The sequence below is a fragment of the Procambarus clarkii genome, chromosome 74 (genome assembly GCF_040958095.1).
Source record: "Procambarus clarkii isolate CNS0578487 chromosome 74, FALCON_Pclarkii_2.0, whole genome shotgun sequence".
Classification (NCBI taxonomy): domain Eukaryota; kingdom Metazoa; phylum Arthropoda; class Malacostraca; order Decapoda; family Cambaridae; genus Procambarus; species Procambarus clarkii.
The window spans coordinates 2,772,562-2,797,311 of NC_091223.1; positions in this window are offsets into that span (position 1 = coordinate 2,772,562).

Consider the following 24,750-nt stretch of genomic DNA (forward strand, 5'->3'; position numbering starts at 1 on the left):
TTTTTTTTTGGGGGGGGGGGGCACACATGAGGAACACAAATGTGAACAAGCCTGAATGGTCGCCAGGAATACATGCAACTGAAAACTCACACCCCAGAAGTGGCTTGAACCCATACTGCCAGGAGCACATTGCAACTGGTGTACAGGGAACCTAATACATTCGACCATCATGACCTAACAAAAGCTGATGGTAGCTGATGCTATTTGCCCATCAGCCCGCCGGCACTCTGATGGTAATCTTGGGCATAGTATTTTATCAAATCACCTCATTCTTTCAGGCACACATGAGGAACACAAATGCGAAAAAGCCTGAATGGTCCCCAAGCATACATGCAACTGAATACTCACACACCAGAAGTGACTCGAACCCATACTGCCATGAGCACATTGCAACTTGTGTGTAGGGCATCTAATCCACTCGACCATCACGACCGGACAAAAGCTGATGGTAGCTGAGGCTTTTTGCCCATCAATCTGCCGGCATTCTGATGGTAGTCTTGGTCATAGTATTTTATTAAATCACCTCATTCTTTGTGGTACATGTGAGGAACACAAGTGCGAACAAGCCTGAATGGTCCCCAGGCATACATGCAACTGAAAGCTCTCACCCCAGAAGTGACTCCAACCCATACAGCCAGGAGAACATTGCAACTGGTTTACAGGGAACCTAATACATTCGACCATTATGACCTAACAAAAGCTGATGGTAGCTGATGCTATTTGCCCATCAGCGCGCCGAAACTCTGATGGTTTTCTTGGGCATGGTATTTTATTAAATCACCTCATTCTTTGGGGCACACGTGAGAAACACAAATGCGAACAAGTATGAATGGTCCCTAGGCATACATGCAACTGAAAACTCAAACCCCAGAAGTGATTCGAACCCATACTGCCATGAGCAGATTGCAACTGGTGTACAGGGTTTCTAATCCACTCGACCATCACGAACAGACAAGAGCTGATGGTACCCGAAGCGATTTGCCCATTACCCTGCCTACACTCTGATTGTAGTCTTCGGTATAGTATTTTATCAAATCACCTATTCCTTGGGGCATACATGAGGAACACAAATGTGAAAAATCCTGAATGGTCCCTAGGCATACATGCAACTGAAAACTCACACCCCATCAGTGACTCGAACCCATACTGCCAGGAACACATTGCAACTGGTGTACAGGGCACCTAGTCCACTCGACCATCACGACCGGACAAAAGCTGATGATAGCGACAGCTATTTGCCCAGCAGCCTGCAGGTACTCTGATGGTAGTCTTGGGCATAGTATTTTATTAAATCACCTCATTCTTTGTGGAACACGTGAGGAACACAAATGCGAACAAGCCTGACCGGTCCCCAGGCATACATGCAACTGAAAACTCACACCCCAGAAGTGACTCGAACCTATACTACCAGGAGCACGTTGCAACTGATGTACAGGGCAAGTAGTCCACTCGACCATCATGACCGGACAAATGCTGATGGTAGCCGACACTATTTCCCCATCAGCCAGCCAGCACTCTGATGGTAGTCTTGGGAAGAGTATTATAATCAAATCACCTCATTCTTTGGGGCGCACGTGAGGAACACAAATGCGAACAAGCCTGAATGGTCCCCAGGCATACATGCAACTGAAATTCAAACCCCAGAAGTGACTCAAACCCATAATGCCATCAGAACATTGCAAATAGTGTACAGGGCTTCCTATCCACTCGACCATCTTGACCGGACAAAAGCTGATGGTAGCCGAGGCTATTTGCCCATCAGCCCGTAGGCACTCTGATGGTAGTCTTGGGCATAGTATTAAATCACTTCATTCTTTGGGGAACACGTGAGGAACACAAATGCGAACAAGCCTGAATGGTCCCCAGGCATAAATGCAACTGAAAACTCACACCCCCAGAAGTGACTCGAACCCATACTGACAGGAGAACATTGTAACTAGTGTGTAGGGCATCTAATCCACTCGACCATCACGACTGGAAAAAAGCTGATGGTAGCCAAGGTTATTTGCCCATCAGCCCGCCGCCACTCTCATAGTAGTCTTCGGTATAGTATTTTATCAAATCACCTCATTCTTTGGTGCGCATGTGAAGAACACAAATGCGAACAAGCCTGATTGGTCCCCAGGCATAAATGCAACTGAAAACTCTCACCCTAGAAGTGACTCGAACCCATACAGCCAGAAGCACATTACAACTGGTGTACAGGGCACCTAATCCATTCGACCATCACGACCTGACAAAAGCTGATGGTAGCTGATGCTATTTGCTCATCAGCACGCCGGCACTCTAATGGTAGTCTTGGGCATAGTATTTTATCAAATCACCTCATTCTTTCGGAAATATGTGAGGAACACAAATGCGAACAAGCCTGAATAGTCCCCAGGCATACATGCAACTGAAAACTCACACCCCAGAAGTGACTCGAATTCATACTGCCATGAGCAGATTGCAACTGGTGTACAGGGCTCCTAATCCACTCAACCATCACGACCAGACAAAAGTTGATTGTAGCCGAAGCTATTTACCCATCAGCCCGCCGGCACTCTGATGGGCATAGTATTTTATCAAATCACCTCTTTCTTTGGGGCACACATGAGGTACACAAATGCAAACAAGCCTGAATGGTCCCTGGGCATACATGCAACTGAAAACTCACTCCCCAGAAGTGACTTGAACCCATTCTGCTAGGAGCACATTGCAACTGGTGTACAGGGCACCTAATCCACTACACCATCACGATCGGACAAAAGCTGATGGTAGTCAAAGCTATTTGCCCATCTGCCCACTGGCACTCTGATGGTAGTCGTGGGCATAGTATTTTATCAAATCACCTCATTCTTTCGGGAATACGTTAGGAATACAAATGCGAACAAGCCTGAATGGTCCCCAGGCATACATGCAACTGAAAACTCACACCACAGAAGTGACTCGAACCCATACTGCCAGGAGCACATAGCAACTGGTGTACAGAGAAGCTAATCCACTCGACCATTACGACCGGACAAAAGTTGATGGTAACCGACGCTATTTGCCCATCAGCACTCCGGCATTCTGATGGTAGTCTTGGGCATAATATTTTATTAAATCACCTCATTCTTTGGGCCACATGTGAGGAACACAAATGCGAACAAACCTGAATGGTCCCCAGGCATACATGCAACTAAAAACTCACACCCTGAAGTGACTCGAACCCATACTGCCAGAAGCACATAGTATCTGATGTACAGAGCACCTAATTCACTCGACCATGATGACCGGACAAAAGCTGATTGTAGCCAAGGCTATTTGCCCATCAGCCTGCTGGCACTCTGATGGTAGCCTTGGGCATAGTATTTTATCAAATCACCTCATTCTTTGGGGCACACATGAGGAACACAAATGCGAAAATGCCTGAATGCCCAGGCATACATGCAACTGAATACTCACACACCAGAAGTGACTCGAACCCATACTGTCATGAGCACATTGCAACTGGTGTACAGGTCACCTTATGCACTCGACCATCACGACTGGACAAAAGCTGATGGTAGCTGAGGCTATTTGCCCATCAGTCTGCCGGCACTCTGATGGTAATCTTGGGCATAGTATTTTATCAAATCACCTCATTCTTTGTGGCACATGTTAGGAACACAAGTGCGAGCAAGCCTGAATGGTCCCCAGGCATACATGCAACTGAAAACTCTCACCCTTGATGTGACTCGATCCCATACAGCCAGAAGCACATTGCAACTGCTGTACAGGGCACCTAATCCAGTCGACCATCACGACCTGACAAAAGCTGATGGTAACCGATGCTATTTGCCCATCAGCACGCCGGCACTGTGATGGTAGTCTTGGGCATAGTATTTTATCAAATCACCTTATTCTTTGGGGGCACACGTGAGGAGCACAAATGCGAACAAGGCAGAATGGTCCCCAGGCATACATGCAACTGAAAACTCACACCCAAGAAGTGACTCGAACACATACTGACTGGAGCACACTGTAACTGGTGTACAGGGCACCTTATCCACTCGACCTTCACGACCGGACAGAAGCTGATGGTAGCCAAGGCTATTTGCACATCAGCCCACCGGTACTCTGATGGTATTCTTGGGCATGGTATTTTATTAAATCACCTCATTCTTTGGGGCACACGTGAGGAACACAAATGCGAACAAGCCTGAATGGTCTCCAGGCATACATGCTACTGAAAACTCGCACCATAGAAGTGACTCGAACCCATACTGACTGGAGCACATTGCAAATGGTGTACAGTGCACCTAATCCACTCGACCATCACGACCGAACAAAAGCTGATGGTAGCCGAGGCTATTTGCCCATCAGCACTCCAGCATTCTGATAGTAGTCTTGGGCATAGTATTTTAACAAATCAGCTCATTCTTTGGGGCACACGTGTGGAATACAAATGCGAACAAACCTGAATGGTCCCCAGGCATACATGCAACTGAAAACTCACACCCCAGAAGTGGCTTGAACCCATACTGCCATGAGCACATTGCAACTGTTGTACAGGGCACCTTATCCACTCGACCATCTCGACCGGACAAAAGCTGATGATAGCTGAGGCTATTTGCCAATCAGTCTGCTGGCAATCTGATGGTATTCTTGGGCATAGTATTTCATTGCATCACTTCACTCTTTGGGGCACATGTAAGGAACACAAATGCGAACAAGCCTGAATGGTCCCCAGGCATGCATGAAATTGAAACTCGCACCCCAGAAGTGATTCGAACCCATACTGCCATGAGCACATTGCAACTGGTGTACAGGGCTCCTATTCCACTCAACCATCATGACTGGACAAAAGCTGATGGTAGCCGAGGCTATTTGCCCATCAGCCTGCCAGCTCTCTGATAGTAGTCTTGTGCATAGTATTTTATCGAATCACTTTTTTTGGGGGGGGGGCACACATGAGGAACACAAATGTGAACAAGCCTGAAGGGTCGCCAGGAATACATGCAACTGAAAACTCACACCCCAGAAGTGACTTGAACCCATACTGCCAGGAGCACATTGCAACTGGTGTACAGGGAACCTAATACATTCGACCATCATGACCTAACAAAAGCTGATGGTAGCTGATGCTATTTGCCCATCAGCCCGCCGGCACTCTGATGGTAATCTTGGGCATAGTATTTTATCAAATCACCTCATTCTTTCAGGCACACATGAGGAACACAAATGCGAAAAAGCCTGAATGGTCCCCAGGCATACATGCAACTGAATACTCACACACCAGAAGTGACTCGAACCCATACTGCCATGAGCACATTGCAACTTGTGTGTAGGGCATCTAATCCACTCGACCATCACGACCGGACAAAAGCTGATGGTAGCTGAGGCTTTTTGCCCATCAGTCTGCCGGCATTCTGATGGTAGTCTTGGTCATAGTATTTTATTAAATCACCTCATTCTTTGTGGTACATGTGAGGAACACAAGTGCGAACAAGCCTGAATGGTCCCCAGGCATACATGCAACTGAAAGCTCTCACCCCAGAAGTGACTCCAACCCATACAGCCAGGAGCACATTGCAACTGGTTTACAGGGAACCTAATACATTCGACCATTATGACCTAACAAAAGCTGATGGTAGCTGATGCTATTTGCCCATCAGCGCGCCGAAACTCTGATGGTTTTCTTGGGCATGGTATTTTATTAAATCACCTCATTCTTTGGGGCACACGTGAGAAACACAAATGCGAACAAGCCTGAATGGTCCCTAGGCATACATGCAACTGAAAACTCAAACCCCAGAAGTGATTCGAACCCATACTGCCATGAGCAGATTGCAACTGGTGTACAGGGTTTCTAATCCACTCGACCATCACGAACAGACAAGAGCTGATGGTACCCGAAGCGATTTGCCCATTACCCTGCCTACACTCTGATTGTAGTCTTCGGTATAGTATTTTATCAAATCACCTATTCCTTGGGGCATACATGAGTAACACAAATGTGAAAAATCCTGAATGGTCCCTAGGCATACATGCAACTGAAAACTCACACCCCAGCAGTGACTCGAACCCATACTGCCAGGAACACATTGCAACTGGTGTACAGGGCACCTAGTCCACTCGACCATCACCACCGGACAAAAGCTGATGATAGCCAAGGTTATTTGCCCATCAGCCCCCCGCCACTCTCATAGTAGTCTTCGGTATAGTATTTTATCAAATCACCTCATTCTTTGGTGCACACGTGAAGAACACAAATGCGAACAAGCCTGATTGGTCCCCAGGCATAAATGCAACTGAAAACTCTCACCCTAGAAGTGACTCGAACCCAAACTTCGAGGAGCACATTGCAACTGGTCAACAGGGCTTCTAATCCACTCGACCATCACGACTGGACAAAAGCTGATGGTTGCCGAGGCTATTTGCCCATCAGCCCGTAGGCACTCTGATGGTAGTCTTGGGCATAAAATTTTATCAAATCACCTCTTTCTTTGGGGGACACGTGAGGAACACAAATGCGAACAAGACTGAAAGGTCTTCAGGCATACATGCAACAGAAAACTCACCCCATAAGTGACTCGAACCCATACTGCCATGAGCACATTGCAACTGGTGTACAGGGCACCTAATCCACTCGACCATCACGACCGGACAAAAGCTGATAGTATCCTAGTCTATTTGCCCAACAGCCCGCCGGCACTCTGATGGTAGTCTTGGGCATAGTATTTTATCAAGTCACCTCATTCTTTGTAGCACACGTGAATTAAGAACACAAATGCGAACAAGCCTGAATGGTCCCCAGGCTTACATGCAACTGGAAACTCACACCCCTGAAGCGACATGAACACACACTGTCAGAACCACATTGCAACTGGAGTACAGGGCACCTATTCCACTCGACCATCACGACCGGACAAAAACTGATTGTAGCCAAGGCTATTTGCTCATCAGCCCGCCGGCACTCTGATAGTAGTCTTTGGCATAGTATTTTATCAAATCACCTCATTCTTTGTGGCACACGTGAGGAACACAAATGCGAACAAGCCTGAATGGTCCCCAGGCATACATGCAACTGAAAACTCACACCCCAGAAGTGACTTGAACGTATACTGCCAGGAGCACATTGCAACTGGTGTACAGGGCACGTAATCCACTCGACCTTCACGACCGGACACAAGCTGATGGTAGCTAAGGCTATTTGCCCATCATTCCGCCAGCACTCTGATGGTAGTCTTGGGCATAGTATTTTATCAAATTACCTCTTTCTTTGGGGCACATGGAAGGAACACAAATGCGAACAAGCCTGAATGGTCCCTAGGCATACATGCAACTGAAAACTCAAACCCTAGGAGTGATTCGAACCCATACTGCCAGAAGCACATTGCAACATTTGTACAGGGCACCTAATCCACTCGACCATCACAACCGGACAGAAGCGGATGGTACCTGAGGCTATTTGCCCATTAGCCCGCCGGCACTCTGATGGTAGTCTTCGGCATAGTATTTTATTAAATCACCTCATACTTTGGAGCACACGTGAGGAATACAAATGCAATCAAGCCTGAATGGTCCCCAGGCATACATGCAACTGAAAACTCACACTCAAAAAGTGACTCAAACTCGTACTGACAGGAGCACATTGCAACTGGTGTACAGGGAACCTAATCCACTCTACTATCACGACTGGACAAAATCTGATGGCAGCCGAGTTTATTTGCCCATCAGCCCACAGGCAGTCTGATGGTAGTCTTGGACATAGCATTTTATCAAATCACCTCATTCTTTGGGCATAAGTGAGGAACACAAATGCAAACAGGCTTGAATGGTCCCCAGGCATACATGCAACTGAAAATTCACACCTCAGAAGTGACTCGAATCGATACTGCCAGGATCACATTGCAACTGGTGTACAGTGCACCTAATCCACTCGACCATCACGACCAGACAAAAGATGATGATAGCCGAGGTATTTGCCCATCAGCCCGCCGGTACTTTGATGGTAGTCTTGGGCATAGTATATTATAAAATAACCTCATTCTTTGGGGCACACGTGAGGAACACAAATGCAAAAAAGCCTGAATGGTCCCCAGGCATTCATGCAACTGAAAACTCACACCCCAGAAGAGACTCAAACGCATACCTGCCAGGAGCACATTGCAACTGGTGTACAGGGCACCTAATCCACTCAACCATCACGACCGGACAAAAGCTGATGGTAGCCAATGCTATGTGCCCATCAAGCTGCCGGCACTCTGATGGTAGTCTTGGGCACAATATTTTGTTAAATCACCTCATTCTTTGTGGCACATGTGAGGAACACAAAAGCGAACAAGCCTGAATGGTCCCCAGGCATACATTCAACTGAAAACTCACACCCCCAGAAGACACTCGATCCCATACTGCCAGGAGCACATTGCAACTGGTGTCCCAGCAAACACAAATCGTATTGAAAATGTTAGTCTATCTCTTCCCATTGGTGTAGGAATGACTTGCCTTGAGAATGGTGCAGGAGAGCCTTTGAGAAACTTTTAATCCAAAAATCCAAACACATAGGTTTTATAATAAATTGTTTTTCTACAACTATTTTGTTCGTAATGTATTACAAATAGTTTTCCCATGTTTAAATAGGAAGGGGAAGGCGTGGTGGAAGGAGGAGGAGGGCAAGGAGGACGGAGGAGGAGGAGGAGGAGGAGAAGGATGAGAAGGAAGGAGGATAGTGAGGAGGAAGGAGGAGGAGGAGAACGAGGAGGAAGAAGGAGGACGAGGAGGAAGGAGGATGGTGAGGAGGAAGGAGGAGGGCGAGGAGGAAGGAGTAGGAGGGCGAGGAGGAGGAGGAAGGAGGAGTAGAGCGAGAGGGAAGGAGGAGTAGGGCAAGAAGGAGGGCGAAGAGGAAGGAGGAGGAGGGCGAGGAGGAAGAAGGAGGAAGGAGGATGGTGAGGAGGAAGGAGGAGGGCGAGGAGGAAGGAGTAGAAGGGCGAGGAGGAGGAGGAAAGAGGAGTAGAGCGAGGAGGAAGGAGGAGTAGGTCAAGAAGGAGGGCGAAGAGGAAGGAGGAGGGCGAGGAGTAAGAAGAAGGGCAAGGAGGAAGGCGAGTAGGAAGGAGGAGGAGGGCGAGGAGGACAAGGAGGATGGTGAGGAGGAAGGAGGGCGAGGAGGATGGTGAGGAAGAAGGAGGAGGACGAGGAGGAAGGAGGATGGTGAGGAGGAAGGAGAAGGAAGGAGGAGGGCGAGGAGCAAGGAGGAAAAGGGCGTGGAGGAAGGAGGAGGAGGACGAGGGCGAGAAATAGGGAGGATAGCAAGGAGGAGGAGAGCGAGGAGGAAGGAGGAGGAAGGCGAGGAAGAAGGAGTAGGACGAGGAGAAAGAAGGAAGGTGAGGGAGAGGAGGAGGAGGAGGAGAAAGGAGGAAGGAGGAAGGAGGAGGGCGAGTTGGAAAGAGAAGGTGGGCGAGGAGGAAGGAGGAGGAGGAGGGCAAGGAGGAAGAAGGAGGAGAGGAAGGAGGAGGAAGGAGAGGTGGAATGAGGAAGAGGGCAAGGAAGAAAGAAGAAGAGGGTGAGGAGGAAGGAGGAGGGCGAGGAGTAAGGAACAGAACGAGGAAGGAGAAAGAGGAGGGCGAAGAGGAGGGCAAGGAGGAAGGAAGAAGGCGAGTCGGAAGGAGGAGGAGGGCGTGGAACAAGGAGTAGGACGAGGAGGAAGGAGGAGGGCGAGGATGAAGGCGAGGTAGAAGGAGGAGGAGGGCGAGGCGGAATGAGAACGAGGAGGATGGTGAGGAGGAAGGAGGAGGGCGAAAAGGAGGAGGACGAGGAGGATGGTGAGGAGGAAGGAGGACGAGGGGGACTTGGAGGAAGGAGGATGGTGAGGAGGAAGGAGGATGGCGAGGAGGAGGAGAGCGAGGACGAAGGAGGAGGAAGGAGTAGTAATGCGAGGAGGAAGGAGGAGGAGGGCGAGGAGGAGGAAGGAGGAGTAGAGGGAGGAAGAAGGAGAAGGAGGGCGAGGAGGAAGGAGGAGGAGGGCGAGGAGTAAGGAGGAGGGCAAGGATGAAGAGGGCGAGGAGGAAGGCGAGTAGGAAGGAGGAGGAGGACGAGAAAGGAGTAGGACGAAAAGGAAGGAGGAAGGCGAGGTGGAAGGAGGAGGAGGGCGAGGAGGAAGGAGGAGAAGGACGAGGAGGATGGTGAGGAGGAAGGAGGAGGGCGAGGAGGAAGGCGGAGGAGGAAGACGAGGAGGATGGTGAGGAGGAAGAAAGAGGACGAGGAGGAAGGAGGATGGTGAGGAGGAAGGAGGAGGGCGAGGAGGAAGGAGGAGGACAGCGAGGACGAAAGAGGAGGGCAAGGAGGAAGGATCAGAAGGGCGAGGAGGATCGAGGAAGGAGAATAGGAAGGAGGAGGAGGGCAAGGAAGTAGGAGTAGGACGAGGAGAAGGGGGAGGGCGAGGAGGAAGGCGAGGTGGAAGGAGGAGGAGGGCGAGGAGGAAGGAGGAGGAGGGCGAGGAGGAAGGAGGAGGAGGGCGAGGAGGAAGGAGGAGGAGGGCGAGGAGGAAGGAGGAGGGCGACGAGAAGGAAGAAGGAGGAGGAGAGCGAGGAGGAAGGAGGAGTAGGGCAAAGAGGAGGGCGAGGAGGAAGGAGGAGGAGAGCAAGGAGTAAAAAGGAGGGCAAGGAGGAAGGATCAGAAGGGCGAGGAGGATCGAGGAAGGAGAGTAGGAAGGAGGAGGAGGGCAAGGAAGAAGGAGTAGGACGAGGAGGAAGGAGGAGGGCGCGGAGGAAGGCGAGGTGGAAGGAGGAGGAGGGCGAGGAAGAAGGAGGAGGACGAGGAGGATGGTGAGGAGGAAGGAGGGCAAAGAGGATGGTGAGGAAGAAGGAGGAGGACGAGGAGGAAGGAGGATGGTGAGGAGGAAGGAGGAGGAAGGAGGTGGAGGGCGAGGAGCAAGGAGGAAAAGGGCGAGGAGGAAGGAGGAGGAGGAGGACGAGGGCGAGAAATAGGGAGGATAGCAAGGAGGAAGAAGGAGGAGAGCGAGGAGGAAGGAGGAGGAGGGAGAGGAAGAAGGAGTAGGACGAGAAGAAAGAAGGAGGGGGTTAGGGGAGAGGAGGAGGAGGAAGAGAAAGGAGGAAGGAGGAGGAGAGGAAGGAGGAGGGCGAGGAGGAAAGAGAAGGAGGGCGAGGAGGAGGAGGGCAAGGAGGAAGAAGGAGGAGGAGAGGAAGGAGAGGTAGAATGAGGAAGAGGGCAAGGAAGAAGGAGAAAGGGTGTGAGGAGAAAGGAGAAGGAGGGCGAGGAGTAAGGAACAGAACGAGGAGGAAGGAGAAAGAGGAGGGCAAGGCGGAAGGAGGAGGAGGGTAAGGAGGAAGACGAGTAGGAAGGAGGAGGAAGGCGAAGAAGAAGGAGTAGGACGAGGAGGAAGGAGAAGGAAGGAGAAGGGCGAGGAGGAAGGCGAGTAGGAAGGAGAAGGATGGCAAGGAGGAGGACGAGGAGGATGGCGAGGAGGAAGGAGGAGGACGAGGAGGAAGGAGGAGTAGGGCGAGGAGGAAGGAGGATGGTGAGGAGGAAGGAGGAGAGCGAGGACGAAGGAGGAGGAGAGCGAGGAGGAAGGAGGAGTAGGGCGAGGAGGAAGTAGGAGGAGGGCGAGGAGGAAGGAGGAGTAGAGCGAGGAGGAAGGAGGAGTAGGACAACGAGGAGGGCGAGGAGGAAGAAGGAGGAGAGCGAGCAGTAAAGAGGAGGGCAAGGAGGAAGGAGGAGGAGGGCGAGGAGGAAGGAGGAAGGCGAGCAGGAAGGAGGAGAAGGCGAGGAAGAAGGAGTAGGAAGAGGAGGAAGGAGGAGGAAGGCGAGGAAGAAGGAGTAGGAAGAAGAGGAAGGAGGAGGGCGAGGAGGAAGTCAAGGTGGAAGGAGGAGGAGGGCGAGAAGGAAGGAGGAGGACGAGGCGGATGGTGAGGAGGAAGGAGGAGGGCGCGGAGGAAGGAGGAGGAGAGAGAGGACGAAGGAGGAGGAGGGCGAAGAGGAAGAAGGAGGAGAACGAGGAGGAGGGCGAGGAGGAAGGAGGAGGGCGAGGAAGAAGGAGGAGGAGGGCGAGGAGGAGGGCGAGAAGTAAGGAGGATGGCAAGGAGGAAGGAGGAAGAGAGTGAGGAGGAAGGAGGAGGAGGAGGAGGGCGAGTAAGAAGGAGTAGGACGAGGAGGAAGGAAGAGGGCGAGGTGGAAGGAGGAGGAGGGCGAGGAGAAAGAAGGAGGGTGAGGAGAGAGGAGGAGGATGAGGAGAAAGGAGGATGGTGAGGAGGAAGGAGGAGGGCAAGAAAGAAGGAGGACGAGGAGGATGGCAAGGAGGAAGGAGGAGGAGAGAAAGGAGGAAGGAGAAGAGCGATGAGGAAGGAGAAGGAGGGCGAGGAGGAAGGACTAGGAGGAGGGCAAGGAGGAAGGAGGAGGAGGGCGAAGAGGAAGGAGAGGTGGAATGAGGAAGAGGGCAAGGAAGAAGGAGGAAGAGGGTGAGGAGGAAGGAGGAGGAGGGTGAGGAGTAAGGAACAGAACGAGGAAGGAGAAAGAGGAGGGCAAGGAGGAAGAGGAGGGCAACGAGGAAGGAAGAAGGCGAGTAGATAGGAGGAGGAGGGCGTGGAACAAGGAGTAGGACGAGGATGAAGGAGGAGGGCGAGTATGAAGGCGAGGTGGAAGGAGGAGGAGGGCGAGGCAGTAGAAGGACGAGGAGGATGGTGAGGAGGAAGGAGGAGGGCGAAAAGGAGGAGGACGAGGAGGATGGTGAGGAGGAAGGAAGACAAGGGGGACTTGGAGGAAAGAGGATGTTGAGGAGGAAGGAGGATGGCGAGGAGGAGGAAGGAGGAGGAGAGCGAGGACGAAGGAGGAGGATGGCGAGGAGGAAGGAGTAGTAATGCGAGGAGCGCGAGGAGGAAGGAGGAGGAGGGCGAGGAGGAGGAAGGAGGAGTAGAGGGAGGAGGAAGGAGAAGGAGGGCGAGGAGGAAGGAGGAGGAGGGCGAGGAGTAAGGAGGAGGGCAAGGAGGAAGGAGGAGGAGGGCGAGGAGGAAGGCGAGTAGGAAAGATGAGGAGGGAGAGAAAGAAGGAGTAGGACGAGAAGGAAGGAGGAGGAAGGAGGAAGGCGAGGTGGAAGGAGAGAGGAGGGCGAGGAGGAAGGAGGAGGAGGGCGATGAGGAAGGAGGATGGTGAGGAGGAAGGAGGAGGGCGAGGAGGAAGGAGGAGCAGGAAGACGAGGAGGATGGTGAGGAGGCAGAAAGAGGACGAATAGGAAGGAGGAAGGAGGAGGGCGAGGAGGAAGGAGGACGACAGCGAGGACGAAACAGGAGGGCAAGGAGGAAGGATCAGAAGGGCGAGGAGGATCGAGGAAGGAGAGTAGGAAGGAGAAGGAGGGCAAGGAAGAAGGAGTAGGACGAGGAGGAAGGAGGAGGAAGGAGGAGGGCGAGGAGGAAGGCGAGGTGGGAGGAGGAGGGCGAGGAGGAAAGAGGAGGAGGGCGAGGAGGAAGGAGGAGGAGGGCGAGGAGGAAGAAGGAGGAGGAAGGAGGAGGGCGAGGAGGAGGAGGACGAGGAGGATGGTGAGGAGAAAGGACGAGGAGGAGGACGAGTAGGAAGGAGGACGCTGAGGAGGAAGGAGGAGGGCGAGGAGGAAGAAGGAGGAGAGCGAGGACGAAGGAGGAGGAGGGCGAGGAGGAAGGAGCAGTAGGGCAAGGAAGAAGGAGGAGGGCGACGAGAAGGAGAAAGGAGGAGTAGAGCGAGGAGAAAGGAGGAGTAGGGCAATGAGGAGGGCGAGGAGGAAGGAGGAGGAGAGCAAGGAGTAAAGAGGAGGGCAAGGAGGAAGGATCAGAAGGGCGAGGAGGATCGAAGATGTAGAGTAGGAAGGAGGAGGAGGGAAAGGAAGAAGGAGTAGGACAAGGAGGAAGGAGGAGGGCGAGGAGGAAGGCGAGGTGGAAGGAGGAGGAGGGCGAGGAGGAAGGAGGAGGACGAGGAGGATGGTGAGGAGGAAGGAGGAGGGCGAGGAGGAGGAGGACGAGGAGGATGGTGAGGAGGAAGGAGGAGGAGGAGGACGAGGAGGAAGGAGGACGCTGAGGAGGAAGAAGGAGGGCGAGGAGGAAGGAGGAGGAGAGCGAGGACGAAGGAGGAGGAGGGCGAGGAGGAAGGAGGAGTAGGGCGAGGAGGAAGGAGGAGGAGGAGGGCAAGGAAGAAGGAGTAGGACTAGAAGGAAGGAGGAGGGTGAGGAGGAAGGCGAGGTGGGAGGAGGAGGAGGGCGAGGAGAAAGAAGGAGGGTGATAAGAGAGGAGGAGGACGAGGAGAAAGGAGGATGGTGAGGAGGAAGGAGGAAGAAGAGGAGAGCAAGGAAGAAGGAGGAGGGCGAGGAGGAGGACGACGAGGAGAAAGGAGGAGGCCGAGGAGGAGGAGGACGAGGAGGATGGCGAGGAGGAAAGAGGAGGAGGACGAGCAGGAAGGAGAATGGTGAGGAGAAAGTAGGAGGGCGAGGAGGAAGGAGGAGGAGAGCGAGGACTAAGGATGAGGAGGGCGCAGAGGAAGGAGGAGTAGGGCGAGGAGGAAGGAGGAGGGCGAGGAGGAAGGAGGAGGAGAGCGAGGACTAAGGATGAGGAGGGCGCAGAGGAAGGAGGAGTAGGGCGAGGAGGAAGGAGGAGGGCGAGGAGGAAGGAGGAGGAGGGCGATGAGGAGGAGGAAGGAGGAGTAGAACGAGGAGGAAGGAGGAGTAGGGCAAGGAGGAGGGCGAGGAGGAAGGAGGAGGAGGGCGAGGAGTAAGGAGGAGAGCAAGGCGGAAAGAGGTGGGCGAGGAGGAAGGAGGAGGAGAACGAGGAGGAGGGAGAGGAGGAAGGCGAGGTGGAAGGAGGAGGAGGGCGAGGAGAAAGAAGGAGGGGTGAGGAGAGAGGAGGAAGAGGAGAAAGGAGGATGGTGAGGAGGAAGGAGGAGGGCAAGGAAGAAGGAGGACGAGGAGGAAGGAGGATGGTGAGGTGGAAGGAGGAAGGAGGAGGAGAGCAAGGAGGAAGGAGGAGGGCGAGGAGGAAGGAGAAGGAGAGCGAGGAGGAGGGCAAGGAGGAAGGAGGAAAAGAGGAAGGAGGAGAAGGGCGATGAGGAAAGAAAAGGAGGGCGAGGAAGTAGGATTAGGAGGAGGGCAAGGAGGAAGGAGGAGGAGAGAGAGGAGGAAGGAGAGGTGGAATGAGGAAGAGGGCAAGGGAAAAGGAGGAAGAGTTTGAGGAGGAAGGAGAAGGAGGGCCAGGGGTAAGGAACAGAACGAGGAGGAAGAAGAAAGAGGAGGGCAAGGAGGAAGGAGGAGGAGGGCGAGGAGGAAGGAAGAAAGCTAGTAGGAAGGAGGAGGAGGGCGAGGAAGATGGAGTAGGACGAGGAGGAAGGAGGAGGAAATAGGGGAAGGAGGAAGGCGAGGTGGAAGGAGGAGGAGGGCGAGGAGGAGGAAGGAGGAGGACGAGGAGGATGGTGAGGAGGAAGGAGGAGGGCGAGGAGGAGAAGGACGAGGAGGAAGGAGGATCGTGAGGAGGAAGGAGGAGGGCGAGGAGGAAGGAGGAGGAAAGCGAAGACGAAGGAGGAGGAGCGCGAGGAGGAAAAAGGGGTAGGAGGAGGAGGAAGGAGGAGGGCAAGGCGGAAGAAGGAGGGGGAGAACGAGAAGGATGGTGAGCAGGAAGGAGGAGGAAAAGGAGGAAGGAGGATGGTGAGGAGGAAGGAGGAGGGCGAGAAGGAAGGAGGAGGAGGAGGACGAGGAGGATGGTGAGGAGGTAGGAGGAGGAGAGCGAGAACGAAGGAGGAGGAGGGTCAGGAGGAAGGAGGAGGAGGGCGAGGAGGAAGGAGGAGGAGAACGAGGAGGAGGGCGAGGAGGAAGGAGGAGGAGGGCAAGGAGGAAGGAGGAGGAGAGGAAGGAGGAGGAAGGAGGAAAAGGGCGATGAGGAAGGAAAAGGAGGGCGAGGAGGAAGGACTAGGAGGAGAGCAAGGAGGAAGGAGGAGGAGGGCGAGGAGGAAGGAGTAGAAGGGCGAGGAGGGGAGGAGGAAGGAGGAGGAGGGCGAGGAGGAAGAAGGAGGAGGAAGGAGGAGGGCGAGGAGGAGGAGGACGAGGAGGATGGTGAGGAGAAAGGACGAGGAGGAGGACGAGTAGGAAGGAGGACGCTGAGGAGGAAGGAGGAGGGCGAGGAGGAAGAAGGAGGAGAGCGAGGACGAAGGAGGAGGAGGGCGAGGAGGAAGGAGCAGTAGGGCAAGGAAGAAGGAGGAGGGCGACAAGAAGGAGAAAGGAGGAGTAGAGCGAGGAGAAAGGAGGAGTAGGGCAATGAGGAGGGCGAAGAGGAAGGAGGAGGAGAGCAAGGAGTAAAGAGGAGGGCAAGGAGGAAGGATCAGAAGGGCGAGGAGGATCGAAGAAGTAGAGTAGGAAGGAGGAGGAGGGAAAGGAAGAAGGAGTAGGACAAGGAGGAAGGAGGAGGAAGGAGGAGGGCGAGGAGGAAGGCGAGGTGGAAGGAGGAGGAGGGCGAGGAGGAAGGAGGAGGACGAGGAGGATGGTGAGGAGGAAGGAGGAGGGCGAGGAGGAGGAGGACGAGGAGGATGGTGAGGAGGAAGGAGGAGGAGGAGGACGAGGAGGAAGGAGGACGCTGAGGAGGAAGAAGGAGGGCGAGGAGGAAGGAGGAGGAGAGCGAGGACGAAGGAGGAGGAGGGCGAGGAGGAAGGAGGAGTAGGGCGATGAGGAAGGAGGAGGAGGAGGGCAAGGAAGAAGGAGTAGGACTAGAAGGAAGGAGGAGGGTGAGGAGGACGGCGAGGTGGGAGGAGGAGGAGGGCGAGGAGAAAGAAGGAGGGTGATAAGAGAGGAGGAGGACGAGGAGAAAGGAGGATGGTGAGGAGGAAGGAGGAAGAAGAGGAGAGCAAGGAAGAAGGAGGAGGGCGAGGAGGAAGGAGGAGGAAGGCGAGGAAGAAGGAGTAGGACGAGGAGAAAGAAGGAAGGTGAGGGAGAGGAGGAGGAGGAGGAGAAAGGAGGAAGGAGGAAGGAGGAGGGCGAGGTGGAAAGAGAAGGTGGGCGAGGAGGAAGGAGGAGGAGGAGGGCAAGGAGGAAGAAGGAGGAGAGGAAGGAGGAGGAAGGAGAGGTGGAATGAGGAAGAGGGCAAGGAAGAAAGAAGAAGAGGGTGAGGAGGAAGGAGGAGGGCGAGGAGTAAGGAACAGAACGAGGAAGGAGAAAGAGGAGGGCGAAGAGGAGGGCAAGGAGGAAGGAAGAAGGCGAGTCGGAAGGAGGAGGAGGGCGTGGAACAAGGAGTAGGACGAGGAGGAAGGAGGAGGGCGAGGATGAAGGCGAGGTAGAAGGAGGAGGAGGGCGAGGCGGAATGAGAACGAGGAGGATGGTGAGGAGGAAGGAGGAGGGCGAAAAGGAGGAGGACGAGGAGGATGGTGAGGAGGAAGGAGGACGAGGGGGACTTGGAGGAAGGAGGATGGTGAGGAGGAAGGAGGATGGCGAGGAGGAGGAGAGCGAGGACGAAGGAGGAGGAAGGAGTAGTAATGCGAGGAGGAAGGAGGAGGAGGGCGAGGAGGAGGAAGGAGGAGTAGAGGGAGGAAGAAGGAGAAGGAGGGCGAGGAGGAAGGAGGAGGAGGGCGAGGAGTAAGGAGGAGGGCAAGGAGGAAGAGGGCGAGGAGGAAGGCGAGTAGGAAGGAGGAGGAGGACGAGAAAGGAGTAGGACGAAAAGGAAGGAGGAAGGCGAGGTGGAAGGAGGAGGAGGGCGAGGAGGAAGGAGGAGAAGGACGAGGAGGATGGTGAGGAGGAAGGAGGAGGGCGAGGAGGAAGGCGGAGGAGGAAGACGAGGAGGATGGTGAGGAGGAAGAAAGAGGACGAGGAGGAAGGAGGATGGTGAGGAGGAAGGAGGAGGGCGAGGAGGAAGGAGGAGGACAGCGAGGACGAAAGAGGAGGGCAAGGAGGAAGGATCAGAAGGGCGAGGAGGATCGAGGAAGGAGAATAGGAAGGAGGAGGAGGGCAAGGAAGTAGGAGTAGGACGAGGAGAAGGGGGAGGGCGAGGAGGAAGGCGAGGTGGAAGGAGGAGGAGGGCGAGGAGGAAGGAGGAGGAGGGCGAGGAGGAAGGAGGAGGAGGGCGAGGAGGAAGGAGGAGGAGGGCGAGGAGGAAGGAGGAGGGCGACGAGAAGGAAGAAGGAGGAGGAGAGCGAGGAGGAAGGAGGAGTAGGGCAAAGAGGAGGGCAAGGAGGAAGGAGGAGGAGAGCAAGGAGTAAAAAGGAGGGCAAGGAGGAAGGATCAGAAGGGCGAGGAGGATCGAGGAAGGAGAGTAGGAAGGAGGAGGAGGGCAAGGAAGAAGGAGTAGGACGAGGAGGAAGGAGGAGGGCGCGGAGGAAGGCGAGGTGGAAGGAGGAGGAGGGCGAGGAAGAAGGAGGAGGACGAGGAGGATGGTGAGGAGGAAGGAGGGCAAAGAGGATGGTGAGGAAGAAGGAGGAGGACGAGGAGGAAGGAGGATGGTGAGGAGGAAGGAGGAGGAAGGAGGTGGAGGGCGAGGAGCAAGGAGGAAAAGGGCGAGGAGGAAGGAGGAGGAGGAGGACGAGGGCGAGAAATAGGGAGGATAGCAAGGAGGAAGAAGGAGGAGAGCGAGGAGGAAGGAGGAGGAGGGAGAGGAAGAAGGAGTAGGACGAGAAGAAAGAAGGAGGGGGTTAGGGGAGAGGAGGAGGAGGAAGAGAAAGGAGGAAGGAGGAGGAGAGGAAGGAGGAGGGCGAGGAGGAAAGAGAAGGAGGGCGAGGAGGAGGAGGGCAAGGAGGAAGAAGGAGGAGGAGAGGAAGGAGAGGTAGAATGAGGAAGAGGGCAAGGAAGAAGGAGAAAGGGTGTGAGGAGAAAGGAGAAGGAGGGCGAGGAGTAAGGAACAGAACGAGGAGGAAGGAGAAAGAGGAGGGCAAGGCGGAAGGAGGAGGAGGGTAAGGAGGAAGACGAGTAGGAAGGAGGAGGAAGGCGAAGAAGAAGGAGTAGGACGAGGAGGAAGGAGAAGGAAGGAGAAGGGCGAGGAGGAAGGCGAGTAGGAAGGAGAAGGATGGCAAGGAGGAGGACGAGGAGGATGGCGAGGAGGAAGGAGGAGGACGAGGAGGAAGGAGGAGTAGGGCGAGGAGGAAGGAGGATGGTGAGGAGGAAGGAGGAGAGCGAGGACGAAGGAGGAGGAGAGCGAGGAGGAAGGAGGAGTAGGGCGAGGAGGAAGTAGGAGGAGGGCGAGGAGGAAGGAGGAGTAGAGCGAGGAGGAAGGAGGAGTAGGACAACGAGGAGGGCGAGGAGGAAGAAGGAGGAGAGCGAGCAGTAAAGAGGAGGGCAAGGAGGAAGGAGGAGGAGGGCGAGGAGGAAGGAGGAAGGCGAGCAGGAAGGAGGAGAAGGCGAGGAAGAAGGAGTAGGAAGAGGAGGAAGGAGGAGGAAGGCGAGGAAGAAGGAGTAGGAAGAAGAGGAAGGAGGAGGGCGAGGAGGAAGTCAAGGTGGAAGGAGGAGGAGGGCGAGAAGGAAGGAGGAGGACGAGGCGGATGGTGAGGAGGAAGGAGGAGGGCGCGGAGGAAGGAGGAGGAGAGAGAGGACGAAGGAGGAGGAGGGCGAAGAGGAAGAAGGAGGAGAACGAGGAGGAGGGCGAGGAGGAAGGAGGAGGGCGAGGAAGAAGGAGGAGGAGGGCGAGGAGGAGGGCGAGAAGTAAGGAGGATGGCAAGGAGGAAGGAGGAAGAGAGTGAGGAGGAAGGAGGAGGAGGAGGAGGGCGAGTAAGAAGGAGTAGGACGAGGAGGAAGGAAGAGGGCGAGGTGGAAGGAGGAGGAGGGCGAGGAGAAAGAAGGAGGGTGAGGAGAGAGGAGGAGGATGAGGAGAAAGGAGGATGGTGAGGAGGAAGGAGGAGGGCAAGAAAGAAGGAGGACGAGGAGGATGGCAAGGAGGAAGGAGGAGGAGAGAAAGGAGGAAGGAGAAGAGCGATGAGGAAGGAGAAGGAGGGCGAGGAGGAAGGACTAGGAGGAGGGCAAGGAGGAAGGAGGAGGAGGGCGAAGAGGAAGGAGAGGTGGAATGAGGAAGAGGGCAAGGAAGAAGGAGGAAGAGGGTGAGGAGGAAGGAGGAGGAGGGTGAGGAGTAAGGAACAGAACGAGGAAGGAGAAAGAGGAGGGCAAGGAGGAAGAGGAGGGCAACGAGGAAGGAAGAAGGCGAGTAGATAGGAGGAGGAGGGCGTGGAACAAGGAGTAGGACGAGGATGAAGGAGGAGGGCGAGTATGAAGGCGAGGTGGAAGGAGGAGGAGGGCGAGGCAGTAGAAGGACGAGGAGGATGGTGAGGAGGAAGGAGGAGGGCGAAAAGGAGGAGGACGAGGAGGATGGTGAGGAGGAAGGAAGACAAGGGGGACTTGGAGGAAAGAGGATGTTGAGGAGGAAGGAGGATGGCGAGGAGGAGGAAGGAGGAGGAGAGCGAGGACGAAGGAGGAGGATGGCGAGGAGGAAGGAGTAGTAATGCGAGGAGCGCGAGGAGGAAGGAGGAGGAGGGCGAGGAGGAGGAAGGAGGAGTAGAGGGAGGAGGAAGGAGAAGGAGGGCGAGGAGGAAGGAGGAGGAGGGCGAGGAGTAAGGAGGAGGGCAAGGAGGAAGGAGGAGGAGGGCGAGGAGGAAGGCGAGTAGGAAAGATGAGGAGGGAGAGAAAGAAGGAGTAGGACGAGAAGGAAGGAGGAGGAAGGAGGAAGGCGAGGTGGAAGGAGAGAGGAGGGCGAGGAGGAAGGAGGAGGAGGGCGATGAGGAAGGAGGATGGTGAGGAGGAAGGAGGAGGGCGAGGAGGAAGGAGGAGCAGGAAGACGAGGAGGATGGTGAGGAGGCAGAAAGAGGACGAATAGGAAGGAGGAAGGAGGAGGGCGAGGAGGAAGGAGGACGACAGCGAGGACGAAACAGGAGGGCAAGGAGGAAGGATCAGAAGGGCGAGGAGGATCGAGGAAGGAGAGTAGGAAGGAGAAGGAGGGCAAGGAAGAAGGAGTAGGACGAGGAGGAAGGAGGAGGAAGGAGGAGGGCGAGGAGGAAGGCGAGGTGGAAGGAGGAGGAGGGCGAGGAGGAAAGAGGAGGAGGGCGAGGAGGAAGGAGGAGGAGGGCGAGGAGGAAGAAGGAGGAGGAAGGAGGAGGGCGAGGAGGAGGAGGACGAGGAGGATGGTGAGGAGAAAGGACGAGGAGGAGGACGAGTAGGAAGGAGGACGCTGAGGAGGAAGGAGGAGGGCGAGGAGGAAGAAGGAGGAGAGCGAGGACGAAGGAGGAGGAGGGCGAGGAGGAAGGAGCAGTAGGGCAAGGAAGAAGGAGGAGGGCGACGAGAAGGAGAAAGGAGGAGTAGAGCGAGGAGAAAGGAGGAGTAGGGCAATGAGGAGGGCGAGGAGGAAGGAGGAGGAGAGCAAGGAGTAAAGAGGAGGGCAAGGAGGAAGGATCAGAAGGGCGAGGAGGATCGAAGATGTAGAGTAGGAAGGAGGAGGAGGGAAAGGAAGAAGGAGTAGGACAAGGAGGAAGGAGGAGGGCGAGGAGGAAGGCGAGGTGGAAGGAGGAGGAGGGCGAGGAGGAAGGAGGAGGACGAGGAGGATGGTGAGGAGGAAGGAGGAGGGCGAGGAGGAGGAGGACGAGGAGGATGGTGAGGAGGAAGGAGGAGGAGGAGGACGAGGAGGAAGGAGGACGCTGAGGAGGAAGAAGGAGGGCGAGGAGGAAGGAGGAGGAGAGCGAGGACGAAGGAGGAGGAGGGCGAGGAGGAAGGAGGAGTAGGGCGAGGAGGAAGGAGGAGGAGGAGGGCAAGGAAGAAGGAGTAGGACTAGAAGGAAGGAGGAGGGTGAGGAGGAAGGCGAGGTGGGAGGAGGAGGAGGGCGAGGAGAAAGAAGGAGGGTGATAAGAGAGGAGGAGGACGAGGAGAAAGGAGGATGGTGAGGAGGAAGGAGGAAGAAGAGGAGAGCAAGGAAGAAGGAGGAGGGCGAGGAGGAGGACGACGAGGAGAAAGGAGGAGGCCGAGGAGGAGGAGGACGAGGAGGATGGCGAGGAGGAAAGAGGAGGAGGACGAGCAGGAAGGAGAATGGTGAGGAGAAAGTAGGAGGGCGAGGAGGAAGGAGGAGGAGAGCGAGGACTAAGGATGAGGAGGGCGCAGAGGAAGGAGGAGTAGGGCGAGGAGGAAGGAGGAGGGCGAGGAGGAAGGAGGAGGAGAGCGAGGACTAAGGATGAGGAGGGCGCAGAGGAAGGAGGAGTAGGGCGAGGAGGAAGGAGGAGGGCGAGGAGGAAGGAGGAGGAGGGCGATGAGGAGGAGGAAGGAGGAGTAGAACGAGGAGGAAGGAGGAGTAGGGCAAGGAGGAGGGCGAGGAGGAAGGAGGAGGAGGGCGAGGAGTAAGGAGGAGAGCAAGGCGGAAAGAGGTGGGCGAGGAGGAAGGAGGAGGAGAACGAGGAGGAGGGAGAGGAGGAAGGCGAGGTGGAAGGAGGAGGAGGGCGAGGAGAAAGAAGGAGGGGTGAGGAGAGAGGAGGAAGAGGAGAAAGGAGGATGGTGAGGAGGAAGGAGGAGGGCAAGGAAGAAGGAGGACGAGGAGGAAGGAGGATGGTGAGGTGGAAGGAGGAAGGAGGAGGAGAGCAAGGAGGAAGGAGGAGGGCGAGGAGGAAGGAGAAGGAGAGCGAGGAGGAGGGCAAGGAGGAAGGAGGAAAAGAGGAAGGAGGAGAAGGGCGATGAGGAAAGAAAAGGAGGGCGAGGAAGTAGGATTAGGAGGAGGGCAAGGAGGAAGGAGGAGGAGAGAGAGGAGGAAGGAGAGGTGGAATGAGGAAGAGGGCAAGGGAAAAGGAGGAAGAGTTTGAGGAGGAAGGAGAAGGAGGGCCAGGGGTAAGGAACAGAACGAGGAGGAAGAAGAAAGAGGAGGGCAAGGAGGAAGGAGGAGGAGGGCGAGGAGGAAGGAAGAAAGCTAGTAGGAAGGAGGAGGAGGGCGAGGAAGATGGAGTAGGACGAGGAGGAAGGAGGAGGAAATAGGGGAAGGAGGAAGGCGAGGTGGAAGGAGGAGGAGGGCGAGGAGGAGGAAGGAGGAGGACGAGGAGGATGGTGAGGAGGAAGGAGGAGGGCGAGGAGGAGAAGGACGAGGAGGAAGGAGGATCGTGAGGAGGAAGGAGGAGGGCGAGGAGGAAGGAGGAGGAAAGCGAGGACGAAGGAGGAGGAGCGCGAGGAGGAAAAAGGGGTAGGAGGAGGAGGAAGGAGGAGGGCAAGGCGGAAGAAGGAGGGGGAGAACGAGAAGGATGGTGAGCAGGAAGGAGGAGGAAAAGGAGGAAGGAGGATGGTGAGGAGGAAGGAGGAGGGCGAGAAGGAAGGAGGAGGAGGAGGACGAGGAGGATGGTGAGGAGGAAGGAGGAGGAGAGCGAGAACGAAGGAGGAGGAGGGTCAGGAGGAAGGAGGAGGAGGGCGAGGAGGAAGGAGGAGGAGAACGAGGAGGAGGGCGAGGAGGAAGGAGGAGGAGGGCAAGGAGGAAGGAGGAGGAGAGGAAGGAGGAGGAAGGAGGAAAAGGGCGATGAGGAAGGAAAAGGAGGGCGAGGAGGAAGGACTAGGAGGAGAGCAAGGAGGAAGGAGGAGGAGGGCGAGGAGGAAGGAGTAGAAGGGCGAGGAGGGGAGGAGGAAGGAGGAGGAGGGCGAGGAGGAAGAAGGAGGAGGAAGGAGGAGGGCGAGGAGGAGGAGGACGAGGAGGATGGTGAGGAGAAAGGACGAGGAGGAGGACGAGTAGGAAGGAGGACGCTGAGGAGGAAGGAGGAGGGCGAGGAGGAAGAAGGAGGAGAGCGAGGACGAAGGAGGAGGAGGGCGAGGAGGAAGGAGCAGTAGGGCAAGGAAGAAGGAGGAGGGCGACGAGAAGGAGAAAGGAGGAGTAGAGCGAGGAGAAAGGAGGAGTAGGGCAATGAGGAGGGCGAGGAGGAAGGAGGAGGAGAGCAAGGAGTAAAGAGGAGGGCAAGGAGGAAGGATCAGAAGGGCGAGGAGGATCGAAGATGTAGAGTAGGAAGGAGGAGGAGGGAAAGGAAGAAGGAGTAGGACAAGGAGGAAGGAGGAGGGCGAGGAGGAAGGCGAGGTGGAAGGAGGAGGAGGGCGAGGAGGAAGGAGGAGGACGAGGAGGATGGTGAGGAGGAAGGAGGAGGGCGAGGAGGAGGAGGACGAGGAGGATGGTGAGGAGGAAGGAGGAGGAGGAGGACGAGGAGGAAGGAGGACGCTGAGGAGGAAGAAGGAGGGCGAGGAGGAAGGAGGAGGAGAGCGAGGACGAAGGAGGAGGAGGGCGAGGAGGAAGGAGGAGTAGGGCGAGGAGGAAGGAGGAGGAGGAGGGCAAGGAAGAAGGAGTAGGACTAGAAGGAAGGAGGAGGGTGAGGAGGAAGGCGAGGTGGGAGGAGGAGGAGGGCGAGGAGAAAGAAGGAGGGTGATAAGAGAGGAGGAGGACGAGGAGAAAGGAGGATGGTGAGGAGGAAGGAGGAAGAAGAGGAGAGCAAGGAAGAAGGAGGAGGGCGAGGAGGAGGACGACGAGGAGAAAGGAGGAGGCCGAGGAGGAGGAGGACGAGGAGGATGGCGAGGAGGAAAGAGGAGGAGGACGAGCAGGAAGGAGAATGGTGAGGAGAAAGTAGGAGGGCGAGGAGGAAGGAGGAGGAGAGCGAGGACTAAGGATGAGGAGGGCGCAGAGGAAGGAGGAGTAGGGCGAGGAGGAAGGAGGAGGGCGAGGAGGAAGGAGGAGGAGAGCGAGGACTAAGGATGAGGAGGGCGCAGAGGAAGGAGGAGTAGGGCGAGGAGGAAGGAGGAGGGCGAGGAGGAAGGAGGAGGAGGGCGATGAGGAGGAGGAAGGAGGAGTAGAACGAGGAGGAAGGAGGAGTAGGGCAAGGAGGAGGGCGAGG